This window comes from Camellia sinensis, chromosome 12 (genome assembly GCF_055761805.1).
Source record: "Camellia sinensis isolate YWXY chromosome 12, ASM5576180v1, whole genome shotgun sequence".
Taxonomy (NCBI): domain Eukaryota; kingdom Viridiplantae; phylum Streptophyta; class Magnoliopsida; order Ericales; family Theaceae; genus Camellia; species Camellia sinensis.
The window spans coordinates 81,381,783-81,395,332 of NC_138972.1; positions in this window are offsets into that span (position 1 = coordinate 81,381,783).

A 13,550-nucleotide genomic window follows, 5' to 3' on the forward strand; every position below is an offset into this window, starting at 1 on the left:
GACATACATTCATTCAGTTAACAGTAATCAGTTCAGAAAACAGTACAGTTCAGTTGTTCAGAAAATAATCATTTGTGAACATATCTTTACACAATCGTTACTCACAGAGTTCTGGGCTACAGTATGCTAGAGCGTGTCTCCCCAGTTGCCAACCCTACACAGTTCACAGGTTGAACACACTAAGCTACACAGTTGGGAAATCTTATAACTTAATCCCTAATATGCCTTGGTGTGTTCTACAACGATATCCTCATCTAAATGTCTTAAACTAGACCTAAGAATGCCTAGGATGGGATGAGGATGCAAAAATACACTTAGAAAACATTTCGCAAACTTTGCTGAAAATAGGGGCTTCGCTCGAGCGAGACTTTCTACGCTCGAGCGTAAGTCCAAAATCAAAGGCTTCGCTCGAGCGAGGAATCCTTCGCTCGAGCGGTCTGCAAAACAGTAAAAGTACTGGATGCTGAAATTTTACGCGCGATCGTCGCTCGATGGTCGCTCGAGCGGAGCCCTGGACAAAGGTGCTCGCTCGAGCGGGGAATCCTTCGCTCGAGCGAGGAAGCCAAATCTGGAATTTCCAGATTTGCCTCCCAAGCTCAAACCAAGCATTCAACCACTCCAAACTCGACCTCTTGGGCTCAAATTCTGGAAAACACTACTAAATTCAATGTATAACAAGATTCAAAGCTCAATTCATGAATTCAAGCCCCAAAGGTGAGTCAATTAAAACCATATTCAAACCCATTTTCAAGAACAACATTCAAACATGCATGAATGAGTTTTAACCCAAATTGAAGCTCCAAAGCTTGCTCAAATGAGCTCATTTCTTTCCAAAACCAGATGAAAACATGGTCCATAACAACAATATGAGCATGCATGTACCAATGTCCATGTAATCAACCTCAAAATGCAACAATACCAACATGCATGCAAGAAATGATCTTCAATCCATCATTTATGGACCAAATCATGACTTAGCTCTACAAATTAACATGAATCATACAAGAATGAACTCAAGAACAGCAACAAGAAGATGGATGTCCTACCTTAGTCTTGTAGAATTAGGAGTGAGGGAGCTCAAATATGCAAATACACTTCAATTACCAAGCAATTCTACCAAGTTCCAAGCAATGCAAGATGAAACTCACTCTCTCCCTCTCAAGGTCGGCTAAAGCAAGGAAAATGGCTGATCAAAATGTGTTTTGATTCAAGTATAAGGCTCAGGCTCAAGTGTGTGTATATGAGATAGTGGCAAAATGGTAAATATGGCAAACTCTTTAATTGGCTTATTTTAATCTAATTTAATCATACCTAGTCAATTTTCAGATAAATATACCATAAAATCACATTAATTATGAGGGTCACGGAACATCAATCGGTTTCTAATTCGGCCGCTGATAAGGCCTTCAATTACCAGTTTAAACATATAAACATGAACAGATAATCAGACAATCAAACAGATAGAATGCAATTAACTAACATATACTTAGTCAATTCAGTTTCAATTTCAGTCAGTCAGTTCAGTATTTCATTCAGTTCGATTATCAGTCAGTTATCAGTTCCGTTTAGCAGTAATCGGTGATTATCGGTAATCAATCAGTCCTTAATCAGTAAACAGTATGAGGGTTGTTACATTAACGGCCGCTATTTTCTATTTGACCTTCTTCGTTATATATTATTAAGTAATTAGTGGATCCACTATATTGTTCTTAAACAATACTCACATCTAAGAGCAAATGTCATACGACATTAAGTCTATGAATAAATCGAGACTTCCCGCTACTCTATGTCACTCCCATTTTTTAAATCAAATAACAAACATAGAAGTGTTCCTTATGAGCTAATGAAACCATTTTTACTTCTACTCTAACTTTGTCCTATAGAAAGAATTGAGATTCTTTGTGGACCAGGCCTACTATTGGAACCGTTACTTTGGTAAAATCGTCCAAGCACCCCCACATTTTAAGTACTCTAAGAAAAATTAATTTCCTTGTTACGATATTACCACAGAAAAATATCAATACAACCCCACAATTCTGATATAAATCAGAATATAACATCCATCACTTATTGACTATGGTGTGCTATAATAAAATTCTAAATCAAATTTATGAAACAACAAATTCAGAATAATTATGACTACACAAGTTAGAATTAATATTTAAACAAAATCATCTCCTCATGAAGATTTCACCTAAGAATCAAATAATTCAAAAATCTCCTTTAATTGTATAAATCCTTAAAATGCATTCAAGAAAAAGTATATATACAATGCATTTGAGAAAAAATATTTGTACTTCCAAATTAAGATTTCAACTCTTAAATTTGAGTACTTCTTGTTCTGAGTTTCTATGGATAACTGTCATAAATCATGATTAGCAGACAATTCTGTTTCTCTCTCCCACATTGTGATAATACATAAATTAATACAAATAACATGACTCATTTGCGAATAAGTGTTACTGTCACAAAAAAATATCTATGCCAAAAGAATATTGAATTATCTATTCTAATTTAAGAAATAAACTCCCACATTAATATCATGGTTCATGGTTAAATAAATTCGACTACACAAGTAAAATAATAATTGATGACAACTTATGTCACAAAACTTTGGTGAATTTAATGCAATATTAAAGTGGGTGCCAAATCTCAATTGAGGTGGATTAAAGTGGGTTTAGATTCTTTGTAATGTAATCTTTACACCACAAAAAGAATGACAAAAAACCATTAAGGTTTAAATGAGAAATTGACTCATTAAGTTGGCCTCATGAAAGAGGTGTTGAGAAAGGTGTAAAACCTTGTATCCCATATTGATTGTAGAGGAGAACATTGATGGTTATTTAAAATCCATTTTTTGCAAAAGGGTGTAAGCCCTTTGGGGCATCCAAATTTTTCGAAAGAAATGAGTTATGGATGCTTCAAGGATGGACTTGGGCCAAGACTATGGTCCAAGTTGGTTATGCAAAAATTGTCACATGCGTGTACACGCACGCCGCCCACTTGTCCTGATCGGACTGGGTCCGTGGTCCGTGAGTCCTAGATCTTGGATCTTGGATCTTGTTGGAATGGATTGAGTGTGGGGTTGGGCTTGGCCCACCCATCTTAATCTTTTTGGGCCAAGTCAGATGTGTGGGCTACAAGAATATGTACACAAAACCTAGTGTCCCCTATTGATGATGGAATTAAACCTATTAGTTTTGCAGAATTAATTCTAGGTAATACAGAATTAATTCTGGTTAATACATAATTAATTATTGCATTTGTTGTAGGGGAGCCTCTTTCTTTCTCCCTCCATGTGTATAAAAGGAGGCCCTCACCTTCAGCATTCTACACTAGAAATTGTTGTTATTCTTGTCTTCCTAAGTTTTCCAGTTTATTTTATTCTTCCTATGAGAGAGTGCTGCAAAGTTTTGTTCGCCAAAGCTATTTAGTCAGTGCATTGCATAGCTGGTCCAACCGTTATATCCTGGGAGACAGACGTCGAACAACCTCCAGCACCTAACTGGTGAGGCGGCGAATCTGTTTTAAGGACACTGTTTAGTGCAAGCTTCAGTTTGCTTTCCTTTGCTATTTTATCTTATGATGTATCGTAATTTTCAGCATGTTTCATGTTCTGCAAATTGTTTATGAATCTATGTGTATTTAATCATATAATTTGTACAAAAAGCTTAAAACAAATTCTATAATTTTCGTGGTTTTTGAATGAATAAATTCATATAAAATTGGACAAATAGATTTATCATAATTTGCTACATTATTTTCTCTATTGTTTGGCATGTTAATTAATTTTTAGAACTTTTTACATGTTCATAAGTGTTTAAATTTTATTTGACATGCTCATTAATTTCTAGTATAAACATCATGTTCAATATGGTTATATACTAGATTAATTCACATGTTTTTATTTTCTAGATTTAAATCAATTTTACATGCTTCTTATTCTAGAATTATTTACATGTTAAACGTGCATAATTTACAAGCTGGAATTTCCAAGGAAACAAAACAGTGTATGCAAAAGATATCAAATTGAATGTCTAAAAAAAATTTGAAACAGTGAGCAATGGTGGGGAAAAGAAATATAGCACACAAACATGTTCCCTTGTTTATTTATTACTATAATTCCAAACATGCCAGTAGCTTATATATATTTGTGTTTGTACACCAATTTCTAATCAAGACTTTGTTTTGAAATATAAAAATATATAAAGGAAACAATAGCCTATTCAAATAACTAAATAAAATAAGGAACGTGTTACATCACTAGAAATTATAGCATGTAGGCTCACTGGTTTAATTATTGCAAATTTATCCATGATGTTTGGTAGTAATATGGTTCTACACTTTCTTGAAATTCTGAAATTTTTGCATGCTACTGTTCATTATGTGCACTGTTTTTACAATAGTTGTCTATTATATTTTTTTATATACATAACTCACTGGTTGTTCAGAATGGAATTAAGTTATTTGAATAGATTGTTGTTTCTTTTATATAATTTTATATTTCAAAACAAAGTCATGATTAGAAATTGGTGTACACATATATATGCTACTGTTGCATGTTTGGAATTATAATAATAAATAAACATGGGAACATGTTTGCATGCTATATTTTTTTCCCCCACCGTTGCTTACTGTTTCAAATTTTTCTTAGACATTCAATTTGATATCTTTTGCATCCACTGTTTTGTTTCAATGGAAATTCTTGCTTGTAAATTATGCATGTCTAAGTACCACTTAGTTGAAGAGGTTGAATGTGACAATGATTACATAGCTGATCAAACAGATAATCACTTAGATGATCAAGTTGATAATCAAACTGAGGATGTAGATAAGCCAAGAAGGAGTAAGAGGGTTAGGACTGCAAAGTCTTTTGGTCCGAATTTCTTGACTTCTATGTTAGAGGGAGAACCTCGAACTTTCCATGAAACTGTGACTTCACTTGAAAGTCTTTTGTAGAAAGAAGCAATCAAAAGTGAGATTGACTCCATCTTGCAGAACCATACTTGGAAGTTGGTTGATCTACCCCCAAGTAGTAAGGCCTTGGGGAGTAAGTAGATCTTCAAAAGAAATATGAGAGCTGATGAGTCAATTGATAAGTATAAAGTTAGACTAGTTATCAAAGGATACATGCAGTGCAAAGGCCTGGATTACTTTGATACGTATTCACCTATAACAAGGATTACATCCATTCGCATGGTGATTGCGATAGCAGCTTTACATGGTCTGGAGATACATTAGATAGATGTAAAGATGGCTTTCTTAAATGGAGATTTAGATGAAAAAATCTACATAGAGCAACCCGAGGGGTTCTCAGCTCCAGGACAAAATAAGAAAGTCTGTATGGTTGTCAAATCATTGTATAGTTTGAAGCAAGCTCCCAAGCAATGGCATGAGAAGTTTGACAATTTTATGTTGTCAAATGGGTTCAAAATCAATGAGTGTGAAAAATGCGTACATGTCAAAGACACTATTGTTGGAAGAATAATGGTTTTTTGGTGACTTTAATGCAATATTAAAATAGGTGCCAAACCTCAATTGATGTGGATTAAAGTGGGTTTAGATTCTTTGTAATATAATCTTTACACCACAAAAAAATAACCAAAAATCTTTAAGATTTGAATGAGAAATTGACTCATTAAGATGGCCTTATGAAAGAAGTGTTGGGAAATGTGTAAAATCTTGTATCCCATATTGATTGTAGAGGAGAACATTAATGGGTATTTAAAACCCATTTTTTGTATGAGGGTGTAAGCCCCTTGGGGCATCTAAATTTTTCGAAGGAAAGTAGTTATGAATGCTTCAAGGATGGACTTGAGCCAAGACTATGGTCCAAGTTGGTTATGAAAAAATTGCCACACGCGTGTGTGCGCACGCCATTCGCCCGCCCAGACCGGACTAGGCCGGGTCTGGGTCTGGGTCTGGGTCAGTGGCTCGTGATCCGTGGGTCATGGCTCATGGATCTTGGATCTTGGGCTTAGGCTTGGGGGAATGGATTAAGTGTGGGGGTTAGGTTTGGCCCACCCATCTTAATCTTTTTAGGCCAAGTTAGGTGTGTGGGTTGCAGGAATATGTACACAAAACCTAGTCTCCTCTATTGATAATGGAATTTGAGAGGGTGATTTATGATCTGGAGTTGGGCCGAGATATCGACTGAGCAGGTTGAAAGCCCAGCAGTGCATTGGGCCGAGATGATCGACTGTTCGCCCAGAGAAGGGCTGCCAGAACTTGGGCCGGGCAGAGTTCGGGCTGTGTGTGCCACCCCGGACCGGACAGAAACTGCTCGGCAAGGCAGTGCTCGGTCGGACCATGATGCTCGGTCCGAGGATGGCCGAAGCCAGATAGGCCGAGTGATCGGCGCCCGGGAAGGCGCGGACATCCGAGGAAGTTATCTGACCGGCAGAAAGGCCGACCCCAGGAGGCACCTCGGGCTAGGCTTTGCCGAGATGCCGCCTAGCCCGGTCCTCCTCAGTCTTGGCCAGTGGAGGCACCTCGGGCTAGGCTTTGCCGAGATGCCGCCTAGCCCGGTCCTCCTCAGTCTTGGCCAGTGAAGTGCTAGGGTATGGAGCACGGCATGGCACAACAACGGATAGAGCAGCTCGGCTGCCGAGCTCCAGCTGTGATGACAGGCAGTTGGAGTTAGGTGATGAATGGCATGGTTTATGCTGACAGATGGGATAGCAGAGCCACGTGTCAGGAGATGACTGGGAGTGGATATGGGGCTCAGAAGGTATATAAGCATGTCAGCGCCCCCCATACGCAACACACGAACATCTCTGTAAGGACTTCTTACACTCAAACACTCTCTCCCTTCTCTCTATCTATCCTAAGGTGTGTGCTAACTTGACAGTCGGAGGGTTTTTCGGGCCACACACCACCGGGTAGCTCACCATTACTTGCTCCCAGGTGATCGGACATCGACGGAGCTCGGAAGAAAGGAATACGGGCTTGCCGGAATATTTGCTCCCCGTACAGAATTAAACCCATCAGTTTTGCAGAATCAATTTTGGTTAATACAGAATTAATTCGTACATTTGTTGCAGGGGCTCTTCCTCTCTCCTTCCATGTGTATAAAAGGAGGCCCTCTCATTCAGTATTCTATACTAGAAATTATTGTTATTCTTGTCTTCCTAAGTTTTCCAATTTATTTTATTCTTCTTGTGAGAGGGTGCTGCAAAGTTCTGTTCGCTAAAGCTATTTAGTCGATGCATTGCATAGCTGGTCCAACCGTCGTGTCCTAGGAGACAGACGTCGAACAACCTCCAGCAACCAACCGGTGAGGTGGCAAATATATTTTAAGCTTGTTGTACAAATTGTGTGATTAAATACAAATAGATTCATAAACAATTTGCAGAACATGAAACATGCTGAAAATTACAATACATCATAAGATAAAATAGCAAAGAAAGCTTTGAACCCAGACAACAAACCTCACACAGGAATTACTCCAAACATCGTTCTGTTCTCACTATTGTGTTCAGTTTGGCCCTGGAACACTAGCCTGGTTCAGTGAGTGGTTTAAAGAATTAGGCCTTGTTAATTCTTATAGAAGCGACCCTACTTCACGCTCACACAGGTGACTCTACTCATGTATCCTGCTATACTCAGCTCAGCAGCTTAACACACCAGAGTCATTAAAAGCTCAGCTTAACCTCTACACTTGTTGTGACAACCCTCACCACTGATTAGTGCTAATCAATGATTAAACATGTTAACTAACTGATTGACGGAAATCCTGAACTGATTGATTGAGTGTATAGCTTAAGTGCATTTCTATCTATTGACTGTTAAATGATCTGTTCATGCTTTATGTTTTAAACTGCAAATTGAAGGCCTTATCGGCGGCCGAATCTGAAATTGATTAATGTTTTATGCTAGTTAGAATTAATGTAATTTTATGATATATTTAATTGAAATGTAATTTGGTATGTTTAAATTGGATTAAATAATGTTAGTTTACAAGAGTTGGACTTATTCACCATATTGCCATGCTTAGTGGGCCACTTTCTCCAACACCTTGAGGCTTGAGTACACTTAGACATACCTTTTGCTCAGCCATTTTGAAGACACAACCGACTAGAGAGAGTGAGATAGGAGAAATTGAGTTCATCTAGGCATTTAACGTGGAGACTTGAAGATATTGAAGGTTAATTGCATATTTGAGCTTCCATACTTGGCATTGAGGACCTAAGGTAGGATGCTCATCCTTTAGTTTGTGAATTCAAGTTGTATTTTGCATGGTTCATGGACGTTTAGAGATTAAAGTCAAGAATTGGTTTAGATTGTTGAATTGAAGCTCAATCCATGCATACATGTCCTTATATGGAAGTTTTGAGGTGATGTTCATGGAAATTGTTACATGCATGTTCATATTATAGTTCTAGCACATGATTTCATCATGTTTTTGGAAGTTTAGACTCAATTGAGCTTGCATTGAAGCTTTGAATTTGGTTGAGCACTTGCATGTCACATTTAAGTTATGTTTTTGAACTTTGGATGAAAATTGTTCTCAATTGAACTACCTTTGGGCTTTGATTTCTCAAATTGATCTTTGAAACATGTCATGTTATTAGTTTACAAGCGTTTTCCAGAAAATTAGCCCAAAATGATCGAATTTGATGCATTAAAGTTGAGTTTTGGCCTTGAGGTTCAAATCTAGAAATTCCAGATTTTGGACTCACGCTCAAGCGAGGAGCTCCACGCTCGAGCGTACGCCTTGTGTTCATGCAGTCCACTCGAGCGAGGAAAGTGACGCTCGAGCGTGAAATGCGTGTATCCAGTACTTTGCATGTGTTTACAGTCCGCTCGAGCGAGGACTTGTGTCTCATGCTCGAGCGTGGATCGAGCGTCCGTCGAGCGTGATTTTTGTGCATCCAGTATTTTTACTATAGCTTACAGTCCGCTCGAGCGACAGAAGTCACACTCAAGCAGAGCTCCTTTGTCTGCATGTCCGCTCAAGCGTAAAAAGCCACGCTTGAGCGAGATCCCTGTTTTCTGAAAATTTTGAAAAGTGTTTTTAAATGCATCCTTGCATCCTCATTCCATCCTAGGCATTCTTAGGCCTAGTTTAAGGCATCTTAATGAGAATATTGATGTGGAACCACACCGAGGCAAATTAGGGATTAAGTTCTTATTTCCCAACTGTGTAGCTTAGTGTGTGTTCGTTCTGTAATTGTGCAGGGTTGGCATCCGAGGACCCTCTAGCTTATTTGTAGCCCAGAACTCTGTGAGTAACTATGTTGTAAAGATATGTTCAATTGAGATTATTTTCTGAATAAATGATTGTACTACTTTATGAAATGACACTGTTTACTAAATGAATGTTTGTCCTATTTGTGAACTGTATTCGTGGCATCCATAACAATTTAATGTTATTGAACTGTTACTGCTACTGTTACAGAGATCTCTGTCGGCTCCCATGTTGGAACCACTGCTGTTTACTGATATGATGGCCATCAACTAACTGTTCGGTCTGTTAAGACCTACTGTAGTGTTTTGCTATTGGATGTACCACATATGACTATTCTAGTTTCTGAATAACTGTTATGGCATGAAATATAATGACTGATATACTGATAAATGACTGTTTTCAATACTAAAAGGACATTCATTCTTAATCTCTTTACGCATATGTTATTCACTGAGCTTTAGCTTACTGTTTATATATATATGTAGGTGTCCAAGCATCGGATCGGAGCCAGGGGCGTGGGGTTTAAACTCCCTTTTTGTCAAGCCAACCAACGTGCCTCACTGCGAGGTACCAAGTGCTGCCAAGCTAAGGCTGCTTCGGGGTGTTTTAGATTTCCTCTTTTCTGTCTCTGTATTGTATTGACTGTATAGACTGTTACTGTACTGTTACGTGGGGACTTGGTCCCTAACCTGAATGATTATATATGATGTATGTATATACTGGTTTTGGTTTGAATGTGTGTATGTTATGAAAGTCTTTTTGCATATAGACTGTCACAACTCATTGGACGTCTTTTAATTACTGTTTTGGCTTCCGCCAGCCCCTGTGCTCTGTATTACTGTTTTACTATTAAGCAGGCCTTCGGTAATCTCGAATTACTGGCTGGTTACGGTACTAAACCCATAGAGGCGGGTTTGGGTCGTGACACTTATAGGTATCACTGATAAAAGGAATGACTGGAGGTTTAATCTCTTCAGTGACATACCACTGTTACACGCAATTAGGTTATCCCATTGAACCTAGATCTTGGGATCTCCAGTCAACTAGGTTGGGTTTCCATTCCGGTAACACCTTACACTAAAGGCCTTAACCCTATTCTTTCTAACGACTTCTCTACTAAGACACGATTTAACCCTTTGGTTAGTAGATCCGCAATGTTATCCTGAGACTTTACATAGTCTAAAGTGACAACTCCATTCAAGAGTAGTTGCCATATGAAATTATGTCTACGACGAATATGTCTAGACTTTCTATTATACATATTACTCTATGCCTGTTCAATCGCCGATTGACTGTCACATTGAATACAGATTGCTGGCATAGGTCTCGACCAACGTGAAATATCCTCAACAAACTGGCAAAGCCATTCAACTTCTTCAATTGCTTTATCCAAAGTAATAAACTCAAATTATATCGTTGATTTTGATATACACGTTTGCTTGGAAGATTTCCAAGACATGGCTACCCCTCTGAGGGTAAACACATAACCATTAGTGGATTTGGAGTCTTTTATATCAAATATCCAATTAGCGTCACTATACCCTTCTAGTACCGCTGGGTATCTGGTATAATGCAGTCCATAACCCCGGGTGTAGCATAGATAACCTAACACTTGCATAATGCCCCTCCAATGAGTAGCATTCAAATTACTTGTGTATTTACTAAGCCTGGTAATGGAGTAAGTTATATCCGACCTTGTACAGCTCATTAGATACATCCAACTTCCAATAACTCGAGAATATTCTAGCTGAGAAACACTCTCACCATTATTCTTTGTCAAATGTAGACTCACGTCTACCAGTGTCCTAGACACACTTGTATCTGATTTGTCAAATTTCTCAAATATCTTCTCAACATAGTGAGATTGAGAAAGTACAATACCATTAGATGTTCTGGTAATCTTAACACCCAGAATTACAACTGCAAAGTACATATTTTTCATGTCAAACTTAGAGTTTAACAAGCTCTTGGTAGTTCGAATCATTTCATCATTATTACCAACAATGAGTATGTCATTTACATATAGACACAAAATGACCTAACCTTTGTTAGTGTTTTTGACATATATGCATTTGTCATACTCATTGATTTTGAACCATTTGATAACATAGCGTGGTCAAACTTCTCATGCCATTGCTTGGGAGCTTGCTTCAAACCATACAATGATTTGACAAGCTTACAGACTTTCTTATTTTGTTCTGGAGCTGAAAACCCCTCGAGTTGCTCCATGTAGATTTCTTCATCTAAATCTCCATTTAAGAAAGCTATCTTTACATCCATCTGATGTATCTCCATACCATGTAAAACTACTATCGTAATCACCATGCGAATGGATGTAATCCTTGTCACAGGTGAACACGTATCAAAGTAATCCATGCCTTCGCGCTACCTGTATCATTTGATAACCAGTCTAGGTTTATATTTATCAATTGACCAATCAGCTCTCATATTTCTTTTAAAGATCTACTTACTCCCCAAGGCCTTACTGCCTGGAGATAGATCAACCAACTCCCAAGTATGGTTCTGTAAGATGGAATCAATCTCACTTTTGATCGCTTTTTTCCACAAAGGACTTTCAGGTGAAGTCACGGCTTCATGAAAAGTTTGAGGTTCTCCCTCTAACATATAAGTCAAGAAGTCCGGACCAAAAGACTTTGCAGCCCTAGCCCTCTTACTCTTTCTGGGCTCATTTATATCCCCAGTTTGATCATTTAAGTGGTCATCTGTTTGATCAGCTATGTGATCATTGTCACCTTAAACCTCTTCTATGGAACTCTGAATCCCTTCCTGGAGACGACACGAAAATACATTTTCAAAGAAAGACACATTTATTGATTCCATGATAGTATTCTTGTGTATATCTAGAATAACAAACCTATACACAAGAAATCGATATGCATTGCTATTATGTGCATATCTATTGAATACATAATCCACTGACTTCGATCCTATTCGAGCCCGCTTGGATGTAGGCACCGCCACTTTTGCAAGACAACCCCACATTCGTAAGAATTTATAAGAAGGCTTGATGCCTTTCCATAACTTATACGAGGTCTTGTCCACCTTATTCCGAGGTACTTTATTCATAATGTAATTTGCAGAGAGAATTGATTCCCCCTATATGTTCTGTGGCAATCCAGAACTTATCAACATTGTATTTATCATCTCCTTTAGCGTCCTATTCTTCTGCTCAGCAATCCCATTTGACTGAGGAGAATAAGACGTTGTGGTTTGGTGGATAATCCCGAATTGAGCACAAATCTCAATAAACGGTGATTCATACTCACCATCACAATCACTTCTTAAAGCCTTAATCTTACAGCCTAATTGATTCTCAACTTCATTCTTATAAAAAACCAAACTTGTCAATAACCTCATCTTTGCTTTTAAGCAAATACACATAACAATACTTTGTGCAATTATCAACAAAAGTGATGAAGTACTTATTGCCACCAAGTGATTGTATAAAATGTAAGTTACACACATCACTATGCACTAAGTCCAACAGCTCTGAACTTCTTTCAATAGAATGAAATGAAGATCTTGTCAACTTCGCTTCAACACAAGTTTCATACTTGTGTTTCGGATTAATCTTAAAAGATGGTACATGATCTAACTTGATTAATCTACGTAAAGATTCAAAGGACACATGTCCTAGTCTACCATGTCATAAATTGGAAGACTCAAGCATATAAGCAGAAGAAGATGTATCTTTATTCATCTTTGGGATAACAGTCATTACATTGAGTTTAAACATACCCCCCAACATATAACCCTTACCCACATACACTCCATCTTGGTCAGAACGACCTTGTCAGACTCAAAGACCATGCAAAAACCATATTTGCTGAGAAGAGACCACGAGACAAGATTCTTACGAATGTCCGGAACATATAGGACTTCGTTCAAGGTCAACTCATTTTCTAAGGTCAACTTCAAAACCACCTTTCATTTCCCCTCAATAATTGAGGTAGCAGAATTTCCCATAAACAACTTCTCACCGTTTGTAATCGGCTCGAAAGTTGTAAACAGCTTCTTCTCGAAGCATATGTGGTGTGTAGCCCCAATATCAATCCACCATTCTCTTGGGTTTGAACCCACCAGATTCACCTTAGAGACAACAACAGACAAGTGCATGTCATCATCATCATAGGAGAGCTTTTGCATATCTGCCATGTGAGCACCTAAGAACCAATAACCAAGTTCCTGCGGCTTGTATGTCGGCTTCTTTGCAACACCACTCCTTGGCCCTAGCTTTGAGCCTTTATTCACATGAGGCTTCTTCACCCTAGAAGATTTGCCATGCTCAACGACATTGGCATTCATAGAAGAGGTACTCCTTTCTTTCTTTCTATTATTC